Source organism: Aquarana catesbeiana, linkage group LG11 (genome assembly GCF_042186555.1).
Source record: "Aquarana catesbeiana isolate 2022-GZ linkage group LG11, ASM4218655v1, whole genome shotgun sequence".
Taxonomy (NCBI): domain Eukaryota; kingdom Metazoa; phylum Chordata; class Amphibia; order Anura; family Ranidae; genus Aquarana; species Aquarana catesbeiana.
Genome location: NC_133334.1, coordinates 196,419,279 through 196,433,096, shown reverse-complemented (window position 1 = coordinate 196,433,096; position 13,818 = coordinate 196,419,279).

The window sequence follows — 13,818 nt, the reverse complement described above, 5'->3', positions numbered from 1 at the left end:
GTAGCTCAATTGCATACTGTGCAAGCTCTGGCCAGTGATCCATCCTCAAGACCCAGTAACCCAGAGGATTTTCGGTGGGAAAGGTGTCCAAGTCAGATCTTGCCCCTAGGTATTCCTGCACCATGTAAAACAGACGCTGGCGATGGTTGCTGGAACCGATCATACCTTGGGGCTGCGGACTAAAAATTTGTCTAAACGCATCGGTCAGACGGCCACCTTCTCCACCGCTCCTTCTTTGACTGACCGAAGCCTCAGCAACACGTTGTCCAGAAACAGGAGTCTGTAACCTCCCAGCCTCTGGGAACGCGTTGCACAGACTTTTCTGCAAGGCCTCCTGAAGATGTTTCATCCTCTGCTCCCTCTGCGACGGCAAGATAAGGTCCGCAACCTTATCCTTGTAAAGTGGATCAAGGAGGGTTGCCAGCCAGTATTGGTCCTTCTCCTTGATACCACGAATACAAGGATCCTTACGCAGGCTTTGCAGGATCAGGGAGGCCATGCAGCGTAGGTTTGCTGAGTCCTCTTGGTCACTAAGGACGACATGGTCCGCAGCCACCTCCTCCCAGCCACGTACAAGTCCATGTGTTTCTTGGGACTGATCCCTTAAAGACTGCTGCTGATGCTGAGTGCCAGGCTCCACCTCCATACTGACACAATCCTCCTCCTCCTCGTCCTCTTCCTGTGTGATTGGCGGGCACGCAGGAACACTGTCTGGATAAAGGGGGCCTTGAGAGCTAAGGAAGTCCTCCTCTTCCTGCTTCTGTTCTGCCTCAAGTGCCCTGTCCATTATTCCACGCAGCGTGTGCTCCAACAGGTGGACAAGGGGGACAGTGTCACTGATGCATGCACTGTCACTGCTCACCATCCTCGTGGCCTCCTCAAATGGTGACAGGACAGTGCATGCATCCCTGATCATGGCCCACTGGCATGGGGAAAAAAAACAAGCTCCCCTGACCCTGTCCTGGTGCCATAGTCGCACAGGTACTCATTGATGGCCCTCTGCTGCGTGTGCAGCCGCTGCAGCACGGCCAACGTTGAGTTCCACCTGGTGGGCATGTCACAGATTAGGCGGTTCTTGGGCAGGTTAAACTCCTTTTGGAGGTCCGCCAGCCAAGCACTGGCATTATATGACCGGCGGAAATGCACACAGACTTTCCTGGCCTGCCTCAGGACATCCTGTAAGCCCGGGTACCTGCCCAAGAACCGCTGCACCACCAAGTTAAGGACATGAGCCAAACAGGGCACATGGGTCATTTGTCCCTGTCGGAGGGCAGAGAGGAGGTTGGTGCCATTGTCGCAAACCACCATTCCTGCACAATCATTAGTAGTGGCATTTTGGAGGCGTGGTGGCAGAACAACCTCCAACACTACTGCACCTTGTCCTGCATCCTTCCCAGCTGCCAGCAGAGTCACCCAGTGCGCGGTGAAACTTAGGTAACGTCCCTGTCCATGCCTGCTGGACCATGAGTCAGCGGTAATATGCACCTTACCGCTGACCGCCCTGTCCAGCGAGGCATGGGCATTGCCTTCCACATGCCGGTAGAGAGCCGGAATCGCCTTCCGTGAGAAAAAGTGGCGTTTGGGTACCTGCCACTGAGGAACCGCACATTCCACAAACTCAGGGAAGGGGGCAGAGTCTACCAACTGAAAAGGCAGCAGTTGAAGTGCTAGCAATTTTGCCAAGCTAGCATTCAATCGCTGGGCATGTGGATGGCTGGGAGCGAACGTCTTTCGGCGGTGCAGCAGCTGGGGCAGGGAAATTTGCCTGGTACAATCTGACGTCGGTGTACCAAAAGCAGATTGCCCACAAGTACTTGGCTGTGACACACCTAATTCTACACCTTCATTCCTCTCAGTGCAGGTCTCAGAGAGGACTGAAGGTATAGTGGGGTTGGAGATCTCAGCTGATGAGGAGCAAGGAGAGGTCCTCTTTGTTCTTTGGTGTGGGTCTTTTAGATACGCTTGCCAACGAACTGCATGGCAGGTCAACATATGTCTGGTCAAGCATGTGGTGCCCAAGCGGGAGATGTTTTGGCCACGCGAGATACGCTTGAGACATATGTTGCAAATAGCAGCGGTGCGATCGGATGTACTCGTCTCAAAAAAGGCCCACACCAAAGAACTTTTTGAATAACGCGCAGACACTGCAGCGCCCTGCACATGCGGAGCTTTGGGGTGTGATGCAGTCAGTGTGCTGCCCTTAGGCTGGCCCCTGGAGGGCATCCTGCCTCATTGGTGATGTGCCTCCTCCGCCTCTCTCCTATCAGGCACCCACATTGAGTCAGTGACCTCATCATCCCCTCCCTCCTCATCACTGGAGCAAACCTGGCAGTATGCTGCAGCAGGGGGAGCATGACTGCCAGATTGCTGTCCTTCTTGGGCACCCCCTCTGTCCGTGCTCACGTTACTGCCTTCATCTAGCTCAGTATCATCATCAGAGCCTTCCAAACGCTGGGCATCCTCCTGGAGCATGTACCCAACACTGTGGTCAAACAGTTCGAGGGACTCCTCAGGAGGACATGGTGGGGCTAGGGAAGGAGTCACTGATGACATTGAGCTGAGGGAAGAGGCCGCTGCTTTGCCGGACAAAGTACCCTGAGCATGGGTGAGAGAGGATGAGGACGGCTTGGTCATCCACTCGACCAAGTCTTCCGCAATAAGCTACAAATTATTTTTTGGCGAGCTCTGCACAGTGTTCACCTAAAGCTACCTGTAGAAGGTTGGTGGTGTTTTCCTGATCCTATCGCTTATTGCGGCTCAACATGGCCAGCTGCTGAAAAAAAGGCCAAGCGTGTCCCACGGCCACGTACTGATGAGGATGCACCGTCTCCACGACCAGCACTGTTGCCTTTAGACACAGAGCCTGCTTGCCCTCTTTTATTGGCTTGTGACTGTCTTCATCTCCTTGTTGGCCTTCCAGACATACTAATGGCCAGTAGCTGCACTAAGCTGGGATATATATATATATATATATATATATATATATATATATATATATATATACTGATACTGCAGCTATCCACTGCCTGCCTGTAGTATGAGAACACCACCAACCTTCTGTGCAGAGCTCGCCAAAAAATAACTTGTAGCTTATTTAGCTGCCTGCGGTAGTGATAGGATCAGGAAAACACCACCAACCTTCTACAGGTAGCTTTAGGTGAACACTGTGCAGAGCGCGCCAAAAAATAACTCGTAGCTTATTTAGCTGCCTGCGGTAGTGATAGGATCAGGAAAACACCACCAACCTTCTACAGGTAGCTTTAGGTGAACACTGTGCAGAGCTCGCCAAAAAATAACTTGTAGCTTATTTAGCTGCCTGCGGTAGTGATAGGATCAGGAAAACACCACCAACCTTCTACAGGTAGCTTTAGCTGAACACTGTGCAGAGCTCGCACTACACTAACTTGTAGCTTATTTAGCTGCCTGCTGTAGTAATAGGATCAGGAAAACACCACCAACCTTCTACAGGTAGCTTTAGGTGAACACTGTGCAGAGCTCGCACTACACTAACTTGTAGCTTATTTAGCTGCCTGCGGTAGTGATAGGATCAGGAAAACACCACCAACCTTCTACAGGCAGCTTTAGCTGAACACTATGCAGAGCTTGCAAAAAAATAACTTGTAGGTTTAGCTGAACACTGTGAGGAGGACGCACTACACTAACTTGTAGCTTTAGCGGAACACTGTGCAGAGGTCGCACTACACTAACTTGTAGTTTTAGCTGAACACTGTGAGGAACACGCACTACACTAACTTGTAGCTTTAGCTGAACACTGCAGAGGTCGCCCTACACTAACTTGTAGTTTTCGCTGAACACTGTGAGGAGGACACACTACGCCAACTTGTAGCTTTAGCTGAACACTGTGCAGAGGTCACACTAAACTAACTTGTAGCTTTAGCTGAACACTGTGAGGAGGATGCACTACACTAACTTGTAGCTTTAGCTGAACACTGTGCAGAGGTCTCACTACACTAACTTGTGGTTTTAGCTGAACACTGTGAGGAGGACGCACTACACTAACTTGTAGCTTTAGCTGAACACTGTGCAGAGGTCACACTAAACTAACTTGTAGCGTTAGCTGAACACTGTGAGGAGGACGCACTACACTAACTTGTAGCTTTAGCTGAACACTGTGCAGAGGTCTCACTACACTAACTTGTAGTTTTAGCTGAACATTGTGAGGAGGACGCACTACACTAACTTGTAGCTTTAGCTGAACACTGTGCAGAGGTCGCACTACACTAACTTGTAGTTTTCGCTGAACACTGTGAGGACACACTACACCAACTTGTAGCTTTAGCTGAACACTGTGGGGAGGACGCACTACCCTAACTTGTAGCTTTAGCTGAACACTGTGCAGAGGTCACACTAAACTAACTTGTAGCTTTAACTGAACACTGTGAGGAGGACGCTCTACACTAACTTGTAGCTTTAGCTGAACACTGTGCAGAGGTCTCACTACACTAACTTGTAGTTTTAGCTGAACACTGTGAGGAGGACGCACTACACTAACTTGTAGCTTTGGCTGAACACTGTGCAGAGGTCGCACTACACTAACTTGTAGTTTTCGCTGAACACTGTGAGGAGGACGCACTACACTAACTTGTAGCTTTAGCTGAACACTGTGCAGAGGTCTCACTACACTAACTTGTAATCTTAGCTGAACACTGTGAGGAGGACGCACTACACTAACTTGTAGCTTTAGCTGAACACTGTGCAGAGGTCACACTAAACTAACTTGTAGCTTTAGCTGAACACTGTGAGGAGGACGCACTACACTAACTTGTAGCTTTAGCTGAACACTGTGCAGATGTCTCACTACACTAACTTGTAGTTTTAGCTGAACACTGTGAGGAGGACGCACTACACTAACTTGTAGCTTTAGCTGAACACTGTGCAGAGGTCGCACTACACTAACTTGTAGTTTTAGCTGAACACTGTGAGGAGGACGCACTACACTAACTTGTAGCTTTAGCTGAACACTGTGCAGAGGTCGCACTACACTAACTTGTAGTTTTCGCTGAACACTGTCAGGAGGACACACTACACCAACTTGTAGCTTTAGCTGAACACTGTGAGGAGGACGCACTACCCTAACTTGTAGCTTTAGCTGAACACTGTGCAGAGGTCACACTAAACTAACTTGTAGCTTTAGCTGAACACTGTGAGGAGGATGCACTACACTAACTTGTAGCTTTAGCTGAACACTGTGCAGAGGTCTCACTATACTAACTTGTAGTTTTAGCTGAACACTGTGAGGAGGACGCACTACACTAACTTGTAGCTTTAGCTGAACACTGTGCAGAGGTCGCACTACACTAACTTGTAGTTTTAGCTGAACACTGTGAGGAGGACGCACTACACTAACTTGTAGCTTTAGCTGAACACTGTGCAGAGGTCTCACTACACTGACTTGTAGTTTTAGCTGAACACTGTGAGGAGGACGCACTACACTAACTTGTAGCTTTAGCTGAACATTGTGCAGAGGTCGCACTACACTAACTTGTAGTTTTAGCTGAACACTGTGAGGAGGACGCACTACCCTAACTTGTAGCTTTAGCTGAACACTGTGCAGAGGTCACACTAAACTAACTTGTAGCTTTAGCTGAACACTGTGAGGAGGACGCACTACCCTAACTTGTAGCTTTAGCTGAACACTGTGCACTACACTAACTTGTAGTTTTAGCTGAACACTGTGCAGAGGTCACACTAAACTAACTTGTAGCTTTAGCTGAACACTGTGAGGAGGATGCACTACACTAACTTGTAGCTTTAGCTGAACACTGTGCAGAGGTCTCACTATACTAACTTGTAGTTTTAGCTGAACACTGTGAGGAGGACGCACTACACTAACTTGTAGCTTTAGCTGAACACTGTGCAGAGGTCGCACTACACTAACTTGTCGTTTTAGCTGAACACTGTGAGGAGGACGCACTACACTAACTTGTAGCTTTAGCTGAACACTGTGCAGAGGTCTCACTACACTGACTTGTAGTTTTAGCTGAACACTGTGAGGAGGATGCACTACACTAACTTGTAGCTTTAGCTGAACATTGTGCAGAGGTCGCACTACACTAACTTGTAGTTTTAGCTGAACACTGTGAGGAGGACGCACTACCCTAACTTGTAGCTTTAGCTGAACACTGTGCAGAGGTCACACTAAACTAACTTGTAGCTTTAGCTGAACACTGTGAGGAGGACGCACTACCCTAACTTGTAGCTTTAGCTGAACACTGTGCACTACACTAACTTGTAGTTTTAGCTGAACACTGTGCAGAGGTCACACTAAACTAACTTGTAGCTTTAACTGAACACTGTGAGGAGGACGCACTACACTAACTGTAAATAGTCTAGCTGCCTGACTGTGGTACTAATAGGATCAAAAGAACACCAGCAATTTTCTTCAGGTAGCTGTAAATACTGTAACAAGAGAAGCCTGCCTGTCAGTAGGAAGATAACAGGAACAGATCTAGCTAAACTGAATACAGTGTATATATATATATATATATATATATATATATATATATATATATATATATATATATATCCAAAACCTGGGATGCATATATATACACAATACACTGTAAGTGCAGTTAACTCACTGACTGTCCTGCCTAATCTAGCTAACGCAAATGAAATGACACTGTCTCTCTCTCTCTCTCTAAGCACGCCGGAACACACTACACAGGGCCGCCGTGCAGGCAGACTTATATAGTGTAGGGCGTGTTCTAAACTCCCTGAGCCATAATTGGCCAAAGCCACCCTGGCTACCGACGGCGCTGTGATTGGCCAAGCATGCGGGTCATAGTGCATGCTTGGCCAATCATCAGCCAGCAATGCAATGCCGCAGTGAATTATGGGCCGTGACGCGCCACACGAATTTGGCGCGAATGGCCCATATCATTCGCAATTCAACGAACGATCAAACAGCCGATGTTCGAGTCGAAGACACGAAACACGAAGCTCATCAATATTGACCATTGCAAGGCCTGTTCTGAGTGGAACCTGTCCTGTTAAACTGCTGTATGGTCTTGACCATCATGCTGCAGCTCAGTTTCTTGGCAATCTTCTTACAGCATAGGCCATCTTTATGTAGAGCAACAATTGTTTTTTTCAAATCCTTCTTTTGCCAAGAGGTGCCATGTTGAACTTCCAGTGACCAGTATGAGAGAGTGGGGGAAACAACACCAAATTTAACACACCTGCTCCCCATTCACGCCTGAGACCTTGTAACACTACCGAGTCACATGACACTGGGAGGGAAAATGGCTAATTGGGCCCAATGTGGCATTTTCACTTAGGGGTTTACTCACTTTTGTTGCCAGCGGTTTAGACATTAATGGCTATGTGTTGAGTTATTTTGAGGGGACAGCAAAATTACACTGTTATACAAGCTGTATACTCACTACTTTACATTGTAGCAAAGTGTCATTTCTTCAGTGTTGTCATATGAAAAGATATAATAAAATATTTACAAAAATATGAGAGGTGTACTCACTTTTGTAGCAAAGTGTCATTTCTTCAGTGTTGTCATATGAAAAGATATAATAAAATATTTACAAAAATATGAGAGGTGTACTCACTTTTGTGAGATACTGTATAACAGATGTCGAGTAAATGGATACCAAACATGAAACATAAAATTACAAGCGCCTATGATATCGCAAAAAACGCTAGAACTATTTCCTGGTGCCTCCATGGCAGCATACATGTGATAGAGCTCCGTCTCTACTCCTTCTTCAGGACTAGTGAATAGCATAAATTAAAGGACATAGCTCCTCCCCCAAAATTCTCCTTTTTTTCCTCATACCTCTGGAACTGGTGAAGAGTAGCAGTACGTCCATACCTCTGCAGTCGGCAGCGTCCGCCGGGTTCAGCCTCTCCCGTGCGCAGTCCCTGTTCTTGGGCCGCTATTAGAGCTGATAAGACTGGGAACCCCTTCTGTGGATCTTTTGGGGTCTTGAAGAGTTTCCTTATAGGAACGCAGTCTGCTGACGATTCAAGAACAAACAAATGTTGGTGGATGCAGCAGGAGGATCAGCTTCTTTTTTCGGTCCCCTTGGTCAGGTTAGATTTTTTTCCTTCATTCTTTAAATAAAAGGAGTATAGGTCAGAGAGGGAGAGAGGAGGTATGGTGGTGTCTCTCCTGGATGAACGCGGCGTGTCCCGGGTCTCTGTGCACAGGCGCAACTTGGAATACACAGCGTCCCGCAGGTGTCAGTGGTAACGTTCCGGTGTCCCTAGTGCGTTTGCACGCACGCATAGGGCAGTGAAGCCTCGGCCGCCATCTTTGAGGGAAAGAAACGTTCCAAATCAGTAGTTGCCAGAAGGGGGTTGGGTTAATTAGTTAATTGATTAATTCGTTCATTGATTGAGTTACCACCCCCTCTCCCTTTAAAAATTGGCTCCTTTTTGAGGTCAGGGCTGCTCCTCATAGCCAGTGTGTGCCCTGCAGCTTAAAAAACTTTTACAGCAAACAGGTATGTGTCACTTTTTTCCATTACACTGCTGATATGGGATTGTGTTTGGTCTCTCTTTGGGGTTCTATTTTTTCTTTTTCCATATTTCTTCAGCTGATCCTCCTGCCCATTTCGCCATGAGCCATTCGTCTCGCAGTCAAGATCCTCTTGTGTCTAAAAGGTATGGGATCATCCTTATGTGAGTATAAAAAAAAAAAAACCAGTGCGCCACTCATAACAAACCCTGTTTGTTGCAGCCCTGCTCCCGCCATGCGGTCCAGAAAGTCTTCAAGGCGCTACGATAATGACAACAGCCCTGAGTGAGAGTTACATTATTCACGTGTGCATAAATTAAAAAAAAATAGTCTTTTTCCCGCAACTTGTGTCACAATATAAAATATTCCATGGACTCGACATGCCTCTCAGCAAATAGCTTGGGGTGTCTACTTTCCAAAATGGGGTCATTTGGGGGGGTTTTGAACTGTCCTGGCATTTTATGCACAACATTTAGAAGCTTATGCCACACATCACCCACTCTTCTAACCAAAGCCCTTTCTGACACTTTTTGTTTACATGAAAAAATTATTTTTTTTCGCAAGAAAATTACTTTGAACCCCCAAACATTATATATGTTTTTAAAACAAATGCCCTACAGATTAAAATGGTGGGTGTTTTTTTTTTTCCAAACGCATTTTTTGGGAAAAAACACACTTTTTTAAATTTTAATGCACTAAAACACACTATATTGCACAAATGTTTGATGAAATAAAAAAGATGATCTTAGGCCGAGTACATGGATACCAAACATGACATGCTTTAAAATTGCGCACAAACATGCAGTGGCGACAAACTAAATACATTTTTAAAAGCCTTTAAAAGCTTTTACAGGTTACCACTTTAGATTTACAGAGGAGGTCTGCTGTTAAAATTACTGCCCTCGATCTGACCTTCGCGGTGATACCTCACATGCATGGTGCAATTGCTGTTTACATTTCACGCCAGACCGACGCTTGCGTTCGCCTTTGCGCGAGAGCAGGGGAGGACAGGTGCTTTTTTTTTCTTTATTATTTTTTTTCTTTTTTATCTTATTTTTAAACTGTTCCTTTCATTTTTTTTAAATCATTTTTATTGTTATCTCAGGGAATGTAAATATCCCCTATGATAGCAATAGGTAGTGACAGGTACTCTTTTTTGAAAAAATTGGGGTCCATTAGACCCTAGATCTCTCCTCTGCCCTCAAAGCATCTGACCACACCAAGATCGGTGTGATAAAATGCTTTCCCAATTTCTCAATGGCGCTGTTTACATCCGGCGAAATCTAAGTCATGAAATGCTCGTAGCTTCCGGTTTCTTAGGCCATAGAGATGATTGGAGACATTCTGGTCTCTCATCAGCTCTATGGTCAGCTGGACGAATCACCGGCTGCATTCTCAGGTTCCCTGTTGAGACAGGAGAGCCAGAGAAAAACACGGAAGACGGTGGGGGGGGGGGGCATTCCCTCCCACTGCTTCTAAAAGCAGTCTAGAGGCTAATTAGCCACTAGGATTGCTTTTACATGAAAGCCGACCACTGGCTGAAAAGAATGATACCAAAATGATACCTAAACCTGCAGGCATCATTCTGGTATAACCACTCAAAGTCGTGAATGGCATACAAAATGGTTAACAATAAAACACAGTAAACAGTAAATTATAAAAAATTGCATACCTGAAAAGCAAACATGATAAAACATAATAACAATAAAACATTGCAGAATAGAATACAGTAAAAAAGAGCAGAACAATAGAGAGAGAATAAAGAGAGAGAGAACAATAAAACGACAACTATTTTTTTATTATTTTATATATTTTTTGTGTTTTTTTTACACTTTTTTTTGTAACTGTAACTCTTATAGCTGTAACCGATTCCAGGTTCGGGTCTCCCAAAATGCGATGGCATCTTGGGAGACCCTGTGTTAGTGTGCCTAGTCTGTGCAATGCTGTACGCTATGCTAATACTCAACTAGTGTATGGTAGCGTTCAAAACATTCACCAATGCAAAGACCAGGATTTTCAGGACAGGAGGGAAAATAATAGCAGGTGTCACGCCTATATCCTCACTTGCTGCAGACACAACATCTTTTTTTGGGGGGTTTGTTGGGTAGGGGTACTCGGGAAAGAAAATGCCTCTCATGCAGCCGACTGCATTTGGTTGGGGATGTGAATGGGGGACGTACGGGCGCTGCAGAAGTGGTGGGTTCCCAATTATTAGGATTGGCAAATGCAGCAGGAAGGGCATTATGGGCACGACGGGCCTGTGTTTGTCTTCTTCTTGGTGGCAGCGGGACACTACACTACTCACCAGCTTGAACTGCACTTATGGGACTCGCCACGTCACCAAGTGTTACTGCAGTGCTGGTTTGACTACGACCGGGGTGTACTAGGCCGCTGGAGCTTGCCAGTTCACCAAAACGCTACCAAAAAAACTGTTAGCGACCGCAGGGATCAGGCCTGACTCTGCGAACGCTGCAGTTATGCATTTAGTGTTTTGTAAGTGACAGTGATCGATCGATACTGCACTTGGGTGGGCTGGGCTGGGCCGGGCGGAGGGGCAAAACGCAGGTGCTAGCAGGTATCTGGGCTGATCCCGCTAACACTGCGTTTTTGGGAACCCTAAACTGCTGGGAACACTAGTATAGATCTGATCGGATCAGATATTGATCCGTTCAGATACTATACCACTAAGGGAGGTGTACGGTGCGTGCGTGGGTGTTAGTGCTACTAGCACTAACCTGACGCTGCCTGGGGCTGGTGCTTGCCAGTTCACCAAAACGCTACCAAAAAAACTGTTAGCGATCGCAGGGATCAGGCCTGACTCTGCGAACGCTGCAGTTATGTGTGTTTAGTGTTTTGTAAGTGACAGTGATCGATCGATACTGCACTTGGGTGGGCTGGGCTGGGCCGGGCGGAGGGGCAAAACGCAGGTGCTAGCAGGTATCTGGGCTGATCCTGCTAACACTGCGTTTTTGGGAACCCTAAACTGCTGGGGACGCTAGTATAGATCTGATCGGATCAGATATTGATCCGTTCAGATACTATACCACTAAGGGAGGTGTATGCTGCGTGCGTGGGTGTTAGCGCTACTGGCGCTAACCTGACGCTGCCTGGGGCGACGCAGACCCTATCTGACCCTAAAACCTAAGTTATATCACCGCCAGGCGATCAGGGGGCTAAACCCTTATTCGGTAATAAACGGCGGGTGCCCTGACACTATAAAAAATAAACTAACTAACCAGCGTTACCCGTAACAGTTATACGGTGATCACTGGTGAAAGGGTTAACAAGGGGGCAATCAGGGGGTTAAAACCTTTATTCGGTAGTATATGGGGGTCCCTGACGCTATAAAATACTGACGGCGAACCTATATATTCACCTCCCTAACTAGTGTCACCAGTGACACTAATACAGCGATCCGAAAAACGATCGCTTAGTGACACTGGCAACAGGGGGTGATTAAGGGGTTAAAACATTATTGGGGGGGTTAGGGGGGTACCTTAGACCTAAAGGGGGCTAACACTAACTGCCCTACCACACTGTCACAAACTGACACCAATGCAGTAATCAGAAAAAAAAAATTGCTTGGTGTCAGTGTGACGGGGGGGGGGGTGATCGGGGGGTGATGGGGGGTGTACAGTATGCCTGGCATGTTCTACTGTGTGTGTTGTGCAACTCACTCAGATGTCTTCTCTCCTCAGCGCCGGAACGGAAAATACCGAGCCGAGGAGAGATGACATCATTTCCTCTGCTGCTGTTTACTATACAGCAGCAGAGGAAGAAGCTCATTGGCTGGGAGCGATCGCGAGGGGGGGGCCACGAATGGATGGCCTCCCGCTCCTCGCTCCCAGACAGAAGCCGACTGCCTCGGGCACCGGGGGGGGTCCGATCGGACCCCCCGCCCGCAGGAGGCAGATGACGTACAGATACTTGATTTTGCCTGCCCGTGCCATTTTGCCGCAGTATATCTGCGCGAGGCGGTCGGCAACTGGTTAATGCTCTCTGGACTCTTACCTCAATATGAAGTATATACAGCGTTGGCAATCAGCTTAGCTGGGGGACATCTATGGATCTCCCGACCTTTAGAGACAGTGATAGGCTTTGATTGCTTCTGGAGAGTCGTTGGAGGTGTCAGGGATCTGTCAGCACCAGACCGGCGCATGTGCGTGCGCCAATGCGCCGGCGCACTCCTGCTCAGGCAATTCAGCAATCTCCAGCTGTTGCCGTGCGTCAGCGCGGCGCTCGGGCATGCGCGGCGCGTGTGTGTGCGCGCTCGCATTAGCGCCGTTTTGGCGCCAAGAGGTGCATAAAAGTTCTCCTGTTGCAGAAATGCGCTGCTGTTTCGTCTCAGCTCTGTGGATCTGCTTAACCTGTACCTGATTGATTGATTACCTACTGACCCGGCTTGTCTGGCCATTCCTCCTTCTCCAATCCGACCCGGCCTGCCTGATTCTGCTACTGCATCTACCAATACCGTTGCCGACCTCTGCCTGCCTGCCTGTTCGAGCAACAAAGCATCCAATTTCTGGGACTGATAATCTCTCCAACAGGCATTAAAATGGATCCCCAGAAGGTATCCACTGTGCTGGACTGGCCGGTACCCCTAGACAAGAAGGGAATTCAGCGGTTTATCGGGTTTGCAAACTTTTATAGAAAATTCATCAGCGGATTCTCGGTCATAATTGCACCCATCATGCAGTTGACCAAACAGAATGCCCGTTTTTCCTGGAACCAGTCAGCCCAAGATGCCTTTGAGAATCTCAAAAGACTGTTTACCTCGGCCCCAATCCTCAGCCATCCTGAACTGTCACTACCGTTAATTTTGGAAGTTGACGCTTCTGAAATAGCAGTGGGTGCAATACTATCACAACAAAGGGGCAGCAAAGACCTAATGCATCCTGTGGGGTTTTTCTCCCGTAAACTTTCTCCTGCGGAGAAGAACTACGATGTTGGCGACCGGGAGCTCCTCGCTATTAAAACTGCTCTGGAGGAGTGGAGATACCTGTTGGAGGGAGCTGTGCATCCAGTATTAATATACACTGACCACAAGAACCTAGAGTACTTGAGATCTGCTAAACGACTGAAGCCTCGGCAAGCCCGCTGGGCCCTGTTTTTCTCCTGTTTTTGTTTTCATATAACTTACCGGCCAGGCTCAAAAAATATCAAACCAGATGCATTATCACGCATGCATGACAACCCAAAGGACTCATCCATCCCTGACACCATATTGCCCGCAAACAATTTCCTAGTCCTGCAAACGGATCTACTCTCCCAGATTAAAGAAGCATCCTCTGAGTCATCTAGGCCTACAGGGATTACTCTGACAT